Source organism: Dipteris shenzhenensis, unplaced genomic scaffold, assembly GCF_047967505.1.
Source record: "Dipteris shenzhenensis isolate YYH24624 ecotype China unplaced genomic scaffold, Dip_SZ_1.0 scaf0183, whole genome shotgun sequence".
Classification (NCBI taxonomy): domain Eukaryota; kingdom Viridiplantae; phylum Streptophyta; class Polypodiopsida; order Gleicheniales; family Dipteridaceae; genus Dipteris; species Dipteris shenzhenensis.
Genome location: NW_028239489.1, coordinates 50,570 through 63,678, shown reverse-complemented (window position 1 = coordinate 63,678; position 13,109 = coordinate 50,570). Strand labels below are relative to the sequence as shown.

At 45.4% G+C, this 13,109-nt stretch overlaps 2 non-coding genes across 2 annotated transcripts; one reads left to right on the top strand and one right to left on the bottom strand.

The window, feature by feature from the left end:
• Positions 1-1,877: 1,877 nt before the first annotated feature.
• On the bottom strand, positions 1,878-1,951 carry TRNAM-CAU (transfer RNA methionine (anticodon CAU)). Its single transcript has one exon. It is a non-coding gene; the product is annotated as a tRNA-Met (tRNA).
• Positions 1,952-12,447: 10,496 nt separating this feature from the next.
• On the top strand, positions 12,448-12,520 carry TRNAF-GAA (transfer RNA phenylalanine (anticodon GAA)). Its single transcript has one exon. It is a non-coding gene; the product is annotated as a tRNA-Phe (tRNA).
• The last annotated feature ends 589 nt before the right edge of the window (positions 12,521-13,109 follow it).

Below are 13,109 nucleotides of genomic sequence, written 5' to 3'. Positions count from 1 at the left end.
TAGGATTTTCCAATGGCGATGGTCATAGTTATTCTCCTATTCAACTCTTCCAACCATTTTGGGTGCCCTTCTATTTCATGACATGATAGGGTCGTGGTGTAGGAAATGAAACTACCATATCACTGCCCCTTCTGAATAAGAATTTGTCGGAATCTCTCTGGCATGGTAACAATATTCCTAGGTCCCGTCGAGGGTACTTTTCTACTCCGTCTCGTTCCCCCAAGCGGATGGATATGGATAGAGTACCGATACAACGAAATTGATTTCGTGATTCTTCAGAAAGTGGGTAACCCTTTCTCTTCTTCCGAGACTCCATCAACCCGTTCGCTACGTCGATGAATCCTGATCCGGAAACTTTATCCCAGCTAGATTCCTTCCAATTGAACAATCAACGGCATCTATTGGATCTCTTTATGTGGTGCTGGTGTTTCCTCCCGCATGTCCTGCCCACTGGAGAAGTACAGGAAGGAGTGGGAGAAGCACCAATTTTCAGCAATCTATCTATTTGGTGAATTGAGTAGGACACGCGTACATACAGATATTTATGATCCGTATCTTCACTTTACTCGTCTATTTCACGATGGAAGAGACACTTCCTGATATTTATTCTACCAATACTCAATACCATTCGGAAGCTTTTCGCTCCCGAATCATTCGGGTGATTAATGGCGGGTGGGTGGGGGGGGGTGGGGGGAGGCCCACTTTTCCTTGATGTCGGACGAGAGAAACAAACTCCCGTCTCGATAGATTAAATGAGAACCATATAGTCCGTCTTACCTCCTGGTTAAGAAGCGGGAGATGGATCGGAATGATACGAGAGAAACCCGTAGCTGGGAGTTAGCTGAAATCTTTTCATACGAGAATTCATTGGAATATCTCCCCCTGCGGAGAGATGTATCGATAGTCAGAATTCTCATTGGATTCCTGTATCAGGGGTAACTGAATGATCTTCCACATCATGAATTACATCTACCTAAATTTCTTATATTACGGGTAGCAATAATTCTGAGATTCAAGACGGGGGGGAACATTCCGAACAGCTTTATTACGTAGCGATTCGCTGATTCTTCGTTGATTTCCCCACCCACATATGGATCCCGCTATATAGATAGATATATGTGGATATTTGTTGCGGAATCTTACCGGGAGTCCCCCGAGCAGTGAAAGTGGATAATCAGGATAATCTGATTCGATAGGCATCTGGGGGGGGGGGGGGGGCCTCGTCATATTCGTCGCCTATTCGGGCGAAGGATCATTTCGACGTGATCACTAATTTTCTGAATTGGTAGAAACATATGTGGTACTCTACAATGTAAGGAAGGATTACGAGTGTCTGTGCCGAGAGAAAGAGACAAGTCGAGTGAAATCTCACGAGCCCTTTATCGGATTTGAACCGATGACTTACGCCTTACCATGGCGGTACTCTACCACTGAGTTAAAAGGGCTTACCGATGATGACATTGATGAGGTGTATGAAACACAGTATGTCGGAAACAGAACTATTCTGTTTCCGTTTCTCAAATCATTATCCTGTCACTATTCTCTCAATCTTACCAGGGGGGGGGGATTAAAAACTGCTGATACTAAAACTAGGTGGGGTAAGGTCTCTGGAACTAGCGGAAATGGTTGAGTCCTCCTTTCCACCCCCTACTTACCCGATTGAATGGATCCCGATAGAGAATCGGGAGATTCCACCTGGGAAGGAGAAAAAGGAGAATGAGGGGGGAAAATTTGGGATTATCCGGTTTATGTTGTGGATGAATACCCGCCGGTACGTGGTCAAATAGTTGGAATAAAAATACGGGAACAGGGTGGACTATTGCTTTATCCCCCTATCACCTATTGCTTTATCACCCTATCACCAAGTTAATTTTCGTTTGCGGAGACGGGATTCGAACCCGTGACCTCAAGGTTATGAGCCTTGCGAGCTACCAAGCTGCTCTACCCCGCGTGGTTGATTCCCTCGCTGTAATTATTATACAGTCTTCAAATAATTACATTGAACACGAGGGAATCTTGTGAATTTATGGAGATCGATTCTCCAACAATTCGTGTGGGAAAACCAATATTTATCTACCAACTCGATTTTATTACTCCAGGCAGCAAACAAGCGTGTGCCATTTCGCGTGGTACGTGTCTGGATGAACCAAAGTCTCGATAATTGGATCTGGGGCGTCCGGTTAGGGAGCATCGGTTACGAAGACGGGTGGGTGCACTGTTACGTGGTGGAGATTGGAACGCCTCAGAAACCTCTAATTTTTCTTGTATTGATAAACCCCCCCTCATTCTCTGTTTTCAGGGATTGACGTATGAGATAATATTTCCTCACCAGTTTTTGTTTCTTCTTCTCTTTCTCAATGAGACTCCTCTTTGCCGTAATTTCCTAGTCGGCGATATTGGAATGTTATTATAGAATGGATGGAATTTGGGATAGAGTCCAATTGAAGTGCTATGATTTGCCACCCATCCGTGCTATCTATCCATCAGAGACAGATTTTAATCGTGGATAAGTTGGGCTTACCACTGGCTCGAATGCCAAAGGTAAGCCCAATGCGATACATGCTTTTAGCTTTTATTGAGGCGAAACACAGAGCTACCCAAATTTACCCGATGTGGATGCTATTGAGAAAGCTGCATAGGTAAATATATAACCTACGGAGAAGTGGGCTAGTCCCACTAATCGTGCTTGAACGATAGAAAGAGCGACTGGTTTGTCTTTCCAGCGAATCAGATTGGCCAAAGGTGTGCGTTCATGAGCCCGAGCCAGAGTTTCAATAAGTTCTTGCCAATAACCGCGCCAGGAGATGGGAAACGTGAATCCAGTAGCCCGAACGAGATGTCCAAACGAAAACATCCATGCCCAGACGGATAAACTGTTCATACCGAAAGGATTGTAACCGTTAATGAGTTGTGAAGAATTCAGCCGTAGATAATCCCTCAACCATCCCATCAAGTAAGTAGAGGATTCATTGAATTGAGCTACATTTCCCTGCCACAGGGTAATATGCTTCCGGTGCCAGTAAAAGGTGACCCATCCAATTGTATTCGACATCCGGAAAACTGCCAGATAAAATGCATCCCAGGCCGAGATGTCACAGGTACCACCTCTACCTGGACCGTCGCAAGGAAAACTATAACCAAATTCTTTCTTATCCGGCATCAGCTTGGAGCCGCGCGCATCTAATGCACCCTTCACTAGAATCGGTGTAGTTGTATGTGGACCTGGAGCAATAGCATGATGAACTAAGAAATCCCCGGGTCCAATGGTTAGGAATAATGAGTTGCTATTATTATTAATGGCGTCTAACCAACCGGGTAGCCACAAGCTCTGACCAGCATTGAATGCTGGACTGTCTGTCGAGGAGAGAAGTACGTCGAAACCATACAAAGATTTACCGTGAGCGGATTGTATCCGTTGAGCAAATACAGGTTCAATAAGAATTTGCTTCTCTGGGGTTCCAAAGGCTAACGTGACGTCGTTATGGACATAGAGACCCAAAGTATGGAACCCTAGGAATAAACTAGCCCGACTCAAATGGGCTATTATTGCTTCTTTATGCTCCAACATCCTTGCCAACACGTTATCCTTATTTTGTTCCGGATCATAATCCGTATAAAGAATATGGCTCCGTGGGCGAACGCCCCTGTCATAATAAAACCAGCGATGTACTGGTGATGGGTGTATAGCGCGGCCTGGGTCGTATAATCCTGTGCTATAAAAGCATAAGCGGGTAAGGAATACATATGTTGTGCCACTAGGGAAGTAATGACTCCTAAAGCAGCTAAAGCGAGTCCTAATTGGAAATGTAGGGAGTTATTGATTGTGTCGTAGAGTCCCCTATGTCCACGTCCCAACCTGCCTCCTGGAGGAATATGAGCTTCCAGAATCTCTTTTATACTATGTCCGATGCCGTAGTTAGTCCTGTACATGTGGCCGGCAATGATAAACACAACCGCAATTGCCAGATGATGATGAGCGATATCAGTTAACCACAAACTCTGAGTTTGTGGATGAAAATCCCCCCGGAAAGGTTGAAATGGCAGTTCCTGCTCCCTGAGCACTATTGAACGAGTGATTAGCGGAGTCGGGACTTTGTGCATAAACACTCCATTGACCCGAAAAGAATGGTCCCAAACCTTGGGGGTGTGGTAGTGCAGTTAGTAAATTACCCCATCTCACATGTTCGCCTCTAGATTCAGGAATAGCGACGTGAATCAGGTGGCCTGTCCAAGCTAGAGAGCTTATTCCGAAGAGTCCTGATAAGTGATGATTGAGACGAGATTCAGCATTTTTGAACCAAGAAATACCCGGTTTCCATTTGGGTTGTAGATGCAACCAACCCGCTACCAGGAACAAGGCGGAAACAGCTAGTAAGGAGATAGCTCCGGTATATAGATCTTGATTGTCGCGTAAACCGATAGTGTACCGCCACTGATAAACACAGGATAAGCAATATTAACCGGACCCGGAGCTCCCCCTCGGGTATAAGCCTCGACGGCTGGTTGACCAAAATGAGGATCCCGAATGGCATGAGCGATTGTCTTACCTGTAATGGGTTTTGCACCCATGCCTCGAAGTTACCCTGCCAAGCTACATGGAATAGATTCCCAGAAGTCCAGAGAAGAATTATAGCTAATTGACCAGAATGGGAAGCAAATATTTTCTGGTAGAGACGTTCCTCGGTAATATTGTCATGACTCTCGAAGTCATGCGCAGTGGCTATACCGAACCAGATACGACGAGTAGTTGGGTCTTGGGATAGACCCTGGCTGAACTTTGGAAATCTTGATGCCGTAATGCTTTTCGAATCCTCCTAGCCATTATCCTACTGCAATGATTCTCGCTAGGAAGAATGCCCATGTTGTGGCGATTCCACCCAGAAGGTAATGAGCCACCCCTACGGCACGTCCCTGTACAATACTCAGAGCCCTGGGCTGGATAGCAGGAGCAACTTTCAATTTATTATGGGCCCGAACAGTAGATTCGATGAGTTCTTGCCGATATCCACGGCCACTGAACAGGAACGTCAGACTAAAAGCCCAAACAAAATGAGCACCCGAGAATAAAAGACCATATGCGGATAATGAAGAACCATACGATTGAATGACTTGGGAAGCCTGTGCCCATAGGAAATCACGGAGCCATCCATTAATGGTTGTTGAACTCTGCGCGAAGTTTCCTCCAGTGATATGGCTCACTACTCCCTGGTCACTTATACTACCCCGTACGTCAGATTGCATCTTCCAACTGAAATGAAATATAACTACTGAGATGGAATTATACATCCAGAACAAACCTGAGAAGACATGATCCCAAGCAGATACCTGGCAGGTACCTCCTCTACCGGGGCCATCACGAGGGAAACGAAAACCAAGATTCGCTTTGTCGGGTATTAGGCGGGAGCTCCTCGCAAACGGGACACCTTTTGGTGATATTAATACAGTAACATGAATCGTAAAGGCATGGATGTGATGCACCAAAAAATCGGCAGTACCTAATGGGATTGGTGACAAAGCAACTTTACCACCTACTGCTACTAAGTCTCCACCCCCCCAGGTCAAACTGGTACCTGCTGTTGCATTAGGTGCCGTTAAGTCAGGAGCAGAAGCATGAATGTTTTGGACCCACTGAGCAAATATGGGTTGTAATTAAATAGCAGTATCTGAAAACGTATCTTGGGGACGTCCAACGCACTCGTAGTATCGTTATGAATATACAATCCGAAACTATGGAAAACCTAGAAAAATGCATACCCGGTTAAGATGTGAAATTATTGCATCACGATGCCGAATGACACGATCCAATAGGTTGTTGTATTGAGTAGTCGGATCATAATCTCTCACCATAAAAATAGCTGCGTGTGCCGCCGCGCCTACCACTAGGAAACCACCAATCCACATGTGATGCGTAAACAGGGATGGCTGCGTAGCATAATCAGTAGCTAGGTATGGATAGGGAGGCATAGCATACATATGATGGGCCACTACAATTGTTAGGGAACCCAACATAGCAAGATTAATAGCTAATTGAGCATGCCATGAAGTAGTTAGGATCTCGTAAAGACCCTTGTGACCCCTCACCCGTGAAGGGACCTTTATGAGCTTCCAGAATCTCTTTCGTACTATGCCCGATACCCCAATTGGTTCGATACATGTGACCAGCTATCAGGAAAAGAACTGCAATAGCTAGATGGTGATGCGCAGTATCGGTCAACCACAATCCCCCTGTGGCTGGATTCAATCCCCCACGGAAGGTTAAGAAATCTGAGTATTGTAACCAGTCGAGGGTAAAGAATGGAGTTAATCCCTTTGCGAAACTGGGATACATCTGAGCCAAAAGGTCACGATTCAAAATGGATTCATGAGGAAGAGGTATCTCCTTAGGATCGATTCCCGCGTCTAATAGTTGGTTAATGGGTAGCGAGACGTGTACCTGGTGTCCCGCCCACGCCAAGGAACCCAATCCCAAGAGGCCTGCTAGGTGGTGGTTCAACATGGATTCCACGTCCTGGAACCAAGCCATTTTGGAGCAGCCTTGTGATAGTGGAACCAACCAGCGAAGAACATCAATCCTGCAAAGATTAAGGCACCGATAGCGGTGCAATAGAGTTGTAACTCACTAGTTATTCCAGAAGACCGCCATATTTGAAAAAATCCGGACGTTATCTGTATTCCCTGGGAATCCCCCACCTACATCTCCATTAAGTATCTCTTGACCAACTATTGGCCAAACTACCTGGGCGCTAGGCTTAACATGAGTGGGATCACTTAGCCACGCCTCGTAATTAGAGAAGCGAGCCCCGTGAAAATACATACCACTCAGCCAGATAAGAATAATAGCTAATTGACCAAAATGGGCGCTGAATGTTTTACGGGATATATCTTCTGAATCATTTGTGTGACTATCAGAATCATGAGCATCAGCATGTAGATTCCAAATCCAAGTGGTACTACTGGGACCCTTAGCTAAAGTTCTCGAGAAATGTCCAGGTTGAGCCCATTTTTCGAAAGAAGTTCTCACGGGATCCTTTTCCACCATAATCTTGACTTCTGGTTCCGGTGAACGAATAGTCATCGAGATTCTCCTCTCTTCGGACAGGGGATAGCAACGACCTACCAGCGGGGGATACGAAACTTCTAAGAGATGGAATTCGTATGTAAGGTATTCTTCTCCCTGAGTTTGGAACTGGAACAGCTGTAATAGAAGAGTTATCCGAGGCAGGCATTTAATCTTATTATTACACAACTTATTAGTGCTTTATGGACCTTGTATAGAGAGATTCTTATACGTTTCAGTAGGGGGGGGGTTACATATTACCAGATGGCAATCGGTAGGAGGAGAAGTCTTCTCCTTCCTGGTATCCCAGGGGGGGGGGGGGGGGTAGAAAATGTAAAGGAATTTCTTTCAATTGTCTGGTCCCCATAATCACTGCTACCCCGGCGTCACCCCCTCTCTCATCACCTGGAACGTTTCGTAATCCTCAACCAATTTTGTGCTTCGATATAATTGCTTGGAGGAAGTGCTATTGCTTGTTTCCGACACTCAGCGGCTTGATCAAACCAAGATTCCGAAGCCTCCGGGTCTCCCTGTTGAATGGCCTGCTCCCCCCGGTCGGGATGGATAGATCCCTTCGAGATATCCTCCCTCAGAACCGGACTTGAGAGTTTCCTACCTCATGCGGCTCGAATGACTACTCAGTAGCTTATTCTCTATCTGATCCAAGAGAAGAGAGAGATTTACTTGGCCCCCTCCCCGTTAGTCTAGAGAAGAATCAAGAGTAGTTACTGGGAATGGTTTCCAATCCTATCGATGCGAGATAGAATCTTTTCCATACTCCTAATTCGTGGAGGAGGGTAATAATCTCCCCCGGAACTAATTCCCCTACTTCTAAAAATAGATCCGCTGAAATGTTTCCTTTGGGATTTGATACTACACCATAGCTCGATATTCCTTTCCAAATCGATTCTATTACAGGAATCGATTGTAGAACCCCCCGAGTGAGCAAATCTCATCGTATCGACCCAGATTTTCGATGACGAATCTTTGCGGTGCTTTCTCCCTCAATTCACCCGATTATCCATGGGATTCACAGGCTTCCGTTCTTCCCCCGGACCTGAGTTACTACGGGGGACACCAAATTCCACAGCTCAGGAGAACTCCTTATGGGAGTATGCTTGTGGAAAGCCTCCTACATCGAGTGGTTTCGAATCAAGGGATCCTATAGTATGGGTAATCGCACGTAATGACGGATCACAGCCATATTATTAAGAGCCTGTGGTGGAAAAGGATTCCGTTCCAATGCTTGAAAATAGTATTCCAAAGCCTTTGCATGTTCTCCATTGCTAGTATGAATCAAACCTATATTATGGGGTATGTAACTCCGATCATGAGGATCAATCTCCAAACGCATAGCTTTGTAGTAATTTTATGAAGCTTCTGCATATTCTCCTTCGGATTGGGCCGACATTCGTCAGGGTCGCTCACTCAGCGTGAATGAGCTCCGCTTCAAAACCGTACTTGAGATTCTCACCTCATACGGCTCCTCCTGCATGATGCATGGAGAGAGACTAGTATTTGGAATAGTCTAGCAATTCCTACTCTAAACCTATGGATGAACGGGGGCTAGTGTCTGTGAAACTACTGGACTAGCCATCCCTTCTGCCAAAAATCTCTTGTTAACATGGTTGTGCCACTCCGACACGTCGACACCAAGAGACTAATGACAATTTCTCTGTTCCCAACGCTTCGAGTTTCATGGGGATCAGCTACTTCGACAATCTCCGATGATTCTAGGGGTATCCAAAATACGAACGGGATGGATGTTCGTTGTCCCAATCATTATTGGTATTCGTCATAGAAACACGACGCGCGGCTGAACCCAACCGTAACGAAGCTTTTGCGTTGTCGATTCCTCCACGTAGTGCCTCTCCCCTATGCCTACCCACGGAGTCCTACAAATAGGTCGGTCCGTAGGTTTCACCTTTTGCTTACTACTACGATTCGCCGGAGATCGAAACTGGAGCATTTGAGGCTGCATCAATCGAGGATACACGACAGAAGGACTTGTTTCCCGTTCGAAACATACCTTCACCAAACGCGGGTCTATCGGAATTTGAATCCCCCAATTAATTAGGAATTAAGGTTAATCGATTTTCCCTCCCCAAATCGCACCATCTCTATAATAAGTAAAAGCTCTCTTCTCCCTATCAGTAGTCGGTATGATTTGTAACAAGATATCCGCCAGAATCGTGGGAGTTCTATCAATAGAATTGTCATTTCTCTGGGATCTAGGCGTAATTGGAATTCCTCTTCGTTCCACTTATTATTGAGTTAATCAGGATGCCGGAAGAACAGATCTCTTTTGCAATACAAGGGGAAGAGGTGCATCCGTCTGGTATCTATGTCCCTCCCCCTCAATCGACTGGGAGGGTGGAGTAACTAATTCCGCACCGAATGAGAGTCGTGTGTGAATGGGGGTATATAGTCTCGCAGCATCCATGAATAATTACTAATGGAGTGATTGCTTTTGATGGGATCTGCATCACCTAATTGAAAATCTCTCATTATGAAATCGACTCGGAACAACTAAAAATCTATCCCAGGGATGGGGTCACCTCCCCTACCTCAATTCCGGGAATTAATCTCATTTCTTAATAACTGATGAGGCTTGCACTCACTTCCAGGAATCACTTTTTCCCGTCTATCATCGAGGATTGAGTTGCTATCCGGTTTCTTAGATTGGTAAGATGTGTAAATAGTACAAAGTTGCAGGAAAGGTGACTGAGTGGTTAAGGTGTAGCATTGGAAATGCTATGTAGACTCTTGTTTACCGGGGGTTCGAATCCCCCCTTTCCCTTTGCATTCCGTCATTGACTCTGTTCCGGCACCCCAAAGAATTGCTAATCCTTTGAATGCTTCCAGTTAGTACTCCCGATTTCAAATAATAATTCCAAGAATCCCCCCCCCCGGGGGGGGGGGTATCCGAATTTCAGAATGAGGAATCCCAGACTATTAGATAATTACTTGGGGTTAGGCTTTGCGGGAGTAATACTCAACGACGAGCAATTCATTTATATCCAACCCAGTGGACTCCCGATTTGCGATTCCATTCACTAATCCTGTGGGTCTACTGTCTCCCGACGAGGAAAAAGTTGAATGATCAGGTATTTTGTCTCCCCGAGAAAATTCCATCTCTCTATTTGGTCCATTGCGAGAACCCGGTCGATTTCTCACAATAATAGTATCTTTTGGTTTGCGACGGTAACTCGGTATATCGACTATACGATCGTTCACTAGAATGTGTCTATGATTAACTAATTGCCTAGCTGCAGGAATAGTAGGAGCCATACCTGGACGAGAAACAATATTATCTGGACGCATTTCGAGTAGCTGTAATGGTACTTGACCTGTTGAACCCTTGGCTCTTCTAGCAATACGAACGTATCTAGGCAATTGTCGTTCCGTTGATCCATAATTGAAACGTAATCTCTGTTTGGCTTCCAGACGCACGCAAAATTGAGATACCTTTCTCGAAGCAGATTAATCAATAGCAATTCGTGCTTCTCTCGGATTTGATGTTTTATTTGTAAGCCCGGGTAGATCCTTGAGACGACGTATTATTTTCAGACGGGGTCCTCGATAACGAGACATAAAAACTCCTTCTTTGTAAGCATGGTAAGACCCGGAATGGACCTCTCCGTAATCGAAGTACTGGTACTATTTATAAGTGTCACCCAATTTTGTTGAACATTTGGTATTTGTAATAATCATAACATATGAATGTAGACGAACAAATACTCGAATTCCCATCGACTCTATTGGAAATGGAGGCTTCGACGCGGGGGACAAAGCCGAAGGGAGACACGGTATTGGTGCATCGACTGATACTGGGCAATATTCTGCCGGAATCGAACCGATAACCTCTGCCTTGTGAATGTGGTACTTCCGAATCCAAACCAAGCTTTCCTGGTTCTTTTGAACCCCATGGGATGGAATAGAACCCTCCTAAAGCGACAATGGTGGTTGCGCCCACGGCGCAGTCAGCCGCAAGGGTTATTCAACCACAGAGATGGGTTAGATGAGTCGATAATTCCATCTCCTACCGTATCGTATTGATTTAATTACCCCACCCGTGTATAATTCTTATGGGTACGCGAATACGGAGAAGCAGGGTATGGTCTCGCAGATATATATTCTCTGGGATCGGTGGAGTCCCTTTCTGGAGGAAATTGGGAATAGAAACAGAAAAGGGAAGAGGTTGAGAATTCGGGAATCGGGACGGGGTATATAATTTCCGCTTGACCGGAATCAAGAGACTCGTGAAATATCTCTGGAACAAATGGCATGGAACATGCAAACTCGGATGGCATGCAAAAGGATTTGATGCAATTGCAGATCCATTGCTTCGGTTTGGGACTCAAGGGGGGGGGGGGTATGGCGGAATGGTAGACGCTGCGGACTCGATTGGATTGAGCCTAGGTATGGAAACACACCGAGTGATAGCTTTCAAATTCAGGGAAACCTAGGATTATTTAGTAGGCGATCCTGAGCCAAATCTCATTTCAGAAGCAGGATTCGGATGATGAGATAGGTGCAGAGACTCGACGGAAGCTATTCCGACGAACGATCTATTAATTTCTATTATTCATTAAGCGGATAGATGTTCTCTTTCCATGGATGATTCAATCTAGAATGATCCTATAAGCGGCGAGGATCCTCTCCCAGTGCATACTCAACATCCGCACCGAGGATTGTATCAAAATCTCGAGAATCTCGGGTATTGGTGGGATCTACTCGATTATCCCCGAATCCCATCTTCTCCTGATTTCCTCTTTGTGTATGTATACTCCGTATTCGGATGAATATGGTTCGATGAATAACCATTAGTAACAGACCTTCGCGGATAGAGATGGAGTCCAACTCTACGCCGTTGATGGAAACAGCAATGCAAATTGTGGTAGAAAGAAAATCCGTTGGTCTTTGTAGGACCGTGAGGGTTCGAGTCCCTACATCCCCAGTAGAACGGGATGAAACATATTATCCAAATTGCGTAGGAGTTGTGGGAAGCATCTACCCCATGAAACAGAGAAATCCCTCCCCGTCTATTCTGGTGGATGGGATTCTTCGACCCATCAAGCGGACGAAGGGTATCGAGATACATCTCCCGAATACGTATTGATTTCCTCCACCTAAACGAGAGGGGATCCATGCTCCCGATTCATAGCTCAATCGAATCGGATTGATGTCTCGTCCCCAGCTCGAGAATATTTTTGAGTGGTTTGCGACTGAACCATTCGGCAAATCCAATGGATTGTCTGAATGGTTCGCCTGCAAGGTATAAAAAAAAAAATGGATTCGTGAGGATAGTTACTTCGATTGGACGGATAGGTAAGGGAAAGAATCAATCCACGCTGGGATATTTGTTTGGGATTATCGCGGAATCACTGGCCGGGATAGCTCAGTAGGTAGAGCAGAGGACTGAAAATCCTCGTGTCACCAGTTCAAGTCTGGTTCCTGGCATACCGATGGGAAATAATTTGATCTGATGGCTGCGGGCGAAAACCGCACTTGGAAATAGGAGAATCCAAAAAAAAAATATGGATTGCTTATTGGTCTACTGGTCGGGGTATGTATCTATACCCACACCTACATACGCTTGAACGTGCATATGTAGGTGCGGATTTCGATGCAGATACGTGGATGCGATTGATCGTACGAGAAACAAGTGTCTCAAATAAGGTAGACCAGCCTCACCTGCCGCACAAGATTAAATAGAATGATACAGAATTGGCTAGTGGGAGGATGGCTTTCAATTTTGCCTCCGTCCCAATTCGATAAGCATCCTGTAGCTCATAAAAGTCGGGTACGACATAATCCTTACGTAAAGGCCATCCCAGCCGGCTCCCAGGCATTAAGATACGTTGTAGGTGCGGATGACTCTCATAAGTGATTCCTAACATATCATAGGATTCCCGTTCCTGGAAATTGGAACTTTTCCAAACCCAACAAACGGATGGAATCCTGGGGTCTTTTCTCGGAACGAAGACTTTTGTACATACTTCTTCAGGTTGATCTGCATCGTCTCGCACCTCCGTCAGATGATACACAC